The following is a 3,906-nucleotide window of genomic DNA, read 5'->3' as shown; positions in this document are numbered from 1 at the left end:
CTTTTGAGGCTCCTCTGGTGCTGTTGGAGCTCCTCTGGGCCTTTTGGGGCTCCTCTGGGCCTTTGAGGCTCCTCTGGTTCTTTTGGTACTCTTCTGGTACTTTTTGTATTCCTCTGGTACTTTTTGTATTCCTCTGGGCCTTTTGGTGCTCCTTTGGTCCTTTTGGTGCTCCTCTGGTCCTTTTGGTGCTCCTCTGGGCCTTTGAGGCTCCTCTGGTGCTTTTGGGACTCCTGTGGCCCTTTGGAGCTCCTCTGTCAAGTAGAAAAGGTCACCTCTGGGCACAGGGGCAGTTGAGGTTGCTCACCTCACCTCTTGAAGCAGCCACAGGACCACAGGCTCCTGTAGACAACCTCAGGTCTTCCCACCATGCTATACCAAAGAAATCTGGAGCTGGAAGGGCTTTCCCAAAGCTCCAGCAAGTCCAGGGGTTAAGTTGTCCTTCCATAACTGAGGAGGAGCTTTAAGGAAAGGCAAATCCTTGCCTTGTTGAAGGTGGTTGGCCAAACTAACCTGGTAGGAACCATGTCTTGAGGCTGGTGGAGAGCAGCTGGAGGCTTCCCATGCCAGAGGGGATGGAAGGCTTGGGAGGATGCTGATTCCCTGGCTACCACCCCTTGAAAATCCTGGGAGAAGAAGCAAGATGGGAATGGGGTGAGGGATCTCAGCAGCATGGCAGGGAGAGAGGGAGCAACATCCAGAGCTCCTGGACTTGGAGTCACCCCATCAGTGTGACTCCAGTGCTTGTGGCCACATCCCTCCAGGCCAGGAGCACCTCTTGGTCAGCCCAAGGTGCCAACCAGAGGTGGAGCCTCTGGTTATTGCAGCTGAAGTGCACTAAAAAGAGCCTGGAAAATGGGAATGAAGTGACTGGAGAGCTCCTTGCTGCCTCCCATCACCTGCCCACGTGGACATTTCCTCCTCCCTTCAGCATGTCCTTCATACAGCTGATCCCTGCCAAGCCATTCCCTCCTTTTCCCAGTTCTCCAACACTCCTGTGCCAGCAGCACAGGACTCAAAGGTGCTAATTCACACACAACTACCTTAGCCCAGCCCTGAGGTGCTCCTGGAAGCTGGTGCTGCTGTGGAACCACCAGTGTTGATGCACTGTATCCACCACCCTCATATTTATGGAGAACCACCAAACTCCTGGTTGTGCTGGGAGGAGCTCATATTCCTGGGGTTTTGTTGTTTTTTTGGGGAAAGGTGGGATTTTCCTGGTCCACAGAGGTGGGGGTAGTGTGTGTTTACTGTATTGGGGCTAAGTCAAACTTGAAAACTCCTTGCAGAAAGCAGCTCCAGCCTCTGGATTTGACAAGAGTCCCAGAGTTTGGGACAGGATGGGTGGCCTGAGGGTTGGGATTGTTGGGTTTTGTTATGATTTTGGTTTGGTTTTTTTTTTTTTACCAACAGGTGCTTTTTTTTTTTTTTTTTTTTTACAAAAAAAATAAACCCAACCAAACCTCCCAAAATTCTTAAGAAGAAGAAGAGATGAGCAGAGTTGGGTTTGTGTGTGTGTGTGTTGAGCCAAAAGGCCGATGAGAAAGCTCAAGGTTTCCTCTTTGGTTTGGGGTTTGTTCTGGTGTTGACCTTTCTTGCTGGTTGGGTTCATTTTGGGCAAAGTGTTGAAAGCCCAAACCTGTGGCCCTTGGCCCTCCCAGAGAGGCTCTGGGTGGAAATTCCTTTTTTGTATCAGAAGCAACAGCAACAATAAAATTATTTTGGGTTAAGTGGGTTCTCTGGTTCCTCCTCGGCTAGTGCCACTGGTTGGGGAGTGGGAGGTCACATCCAAGCTCCAGTTGGATGGAGCCAGGCTGGGAATGCTGGGGGTGTTCACCTGGAGAAGAGAAGCTCCAGTGAGACCTTAGAGCTCCTTCCAGTGCCTAAAGAGGCTCCAAGAGAGGTGGAGAGACTTGGGACAAGGAATGGAGGGACAGGAACCAGGAATGGCTTCAGAGCTAGATGGATATTGGGAAGGAATTCCTCCCTGTGAGGTGCTGAGGCACTGGAATGGATTTCCCAGAGGATGCTCCATCCCTGGGAGTGTTCCAGGCCGGGTTGGATGGGGTTTGGAGCAACCTGGGCTGGTGGGAGGTGTCTGTGCCCATGGGAAGTGGCTGATCCTTCAGGTCCTTCCAACCCAAACCATTCTCTGATTCTCTCTCCCAGCCAGGGCAGTGGAAGGAGAGTGATGCCAGAGGTCCAATCCCAGTGGAGTGGTGTCTGCACCCAGTCCCTCATCACTGCTGGGCTGAGGAGAAGGACAGGGACCAGGCCAAGGATGAAAGAGGCACAAAAACCAGGTGGAGGAGATGAAAGGTATCCAGGAGAGCAGAGCCAAACCTCATGCTCACCCTGCCTGGTGTGGGGTCAGGGATGGTGCTGTGGTCACCCTTGGCCCCTTCCTCATCCCCCTGTGAGGTTCAGCACCAATCCTGCTGCTCCCTGGTGGCTTTTGGAGCTGTGTGGTGCTGAGCAGAGCTTGGACACCCCAAGGCTGATGTACAGTGCAGGGAACAGCCCAGGCAGGTGTGAGGTGACACAGCTGCTTGGCCAAACATCATGCCACGTGTCAAGTTGTGGCCCAGCTGGTTGAATTCAGCTCCAACCCTCCTTCCAGGCTGATATTCCCGAGTTCAGGAAGCTCTTCCTGGCTTCCCATGGCAGGCACAGATCCTTGTGCCACAAGAGGGCAGGCAGGACCTGCAGCATCCGCACTGGGGGAGAGTCGCAGCCGTACTGGGGGAGCTGGAGAGGAAAACAGGGACCCACTGAGCTGCCGCGGCTGGAAACTGTCCTCAGACAGCTCCTTGGCCAAGCCAGATCCTAGAGGGGATAGCAGAGGTGGTGAGGGAGGAGGAATTGGATATAGGGATGTGGTGAGGGAGGAGGAATTGGCTCCATGCACCTGGAGCACAGGTTAGTCCACAGCCACCAGTTCAGGATTTGCTCCTGCCCAAGCCAAGAACCACTGGAGGGGAAAGAAGAGGTGGTGAGGGAGGAGGAATTGGCTATAGGGATGTGGTGAGGGATGAGGAATTGGCCATGGGGAAAGCAGAGGTGATGGCCAAGGAGCCTCTTCTGCACAGACCTGACACCATTGGAATGGTTGGACTCGATGATCTTGAGGGTCTCTTCCAACCTTGATGGTTCCATGATTCTATGCCCAGGTGTGAGGCACCCACAGCACCATGACTGGATGCTGCTGGTCCTGTCCCATGTCACCCATTCCCTGTGGAGCAACTTGTGCTGGGAGATGTGGTCTTGGCTCAGCCAGAGAGGTGGGACATCCCACCAGAGTGTTGGGAGCTGCTGGTTCTCCTCCCACTGCCTACTGGGACGCATCAAAGAGCAGAGGAAGAACTTGTGGGGTTAGCACAGTGCAGCTTTATTTCCATGGAGGGGGAAGAGCTTCTCCCTCATGGGCTCAAATCCCTTGGTACAAACCCTCTTGCTGGCCCACAGCCACCACCCTCATGGGTCCTGCTAGCCCTGGGGCTAGTGCAGCACCCCATGGATCCCACAGGAGATCAGCCTTGGGTCCCCCTTGCACAGCCCCTGTATTCCCAGCAGGGATGGCCAGGGAAGGACCAGCCACCCCCAGCCACCCCCTGGGCATGGGGACACCACCCAGATCCTGCTGGAGCCACCCCCTGGACGTGGGGAGACCACCTAGATGCTGCTGGAGGAGGGACTGGCCAGAATGGGATACTGGTAGGAGGTTGTCAGGGTTGGGCTGGCTGAGGAACATCTCCAGGTGTTGTGTGGCACCTTGGAGCCCTCTTGGAATGCCAGCAGGGCCAGCCAGGGAAGGGCCAGCCACCCCCAGCAACCTCCTAGACACCAGGAGACCACCCAGATGCTGCTGGAGCAGGGACTGGCCAAAATGGGATACCAGTGGGAGACTGC

This window comes from Acanthisitta chloris, unplaced genomic scaffold (genome assembly GCF_000695815.1).
Source record: "Acanthisitta chloris isolate BGI_N310 unplaced genomic scaffold, ASM69581v1 scaffold8749, whole genome shotgun sequence".
Lineage (NCBI taxonomy): Eukaryota > Metazoa > Chordata > Aves > Passeriformes > Acanthisittidae > Acanthisitta > Acanthisitta chloris.
This window is presented reverse-complemented; position numbering follows the sequence as displayed.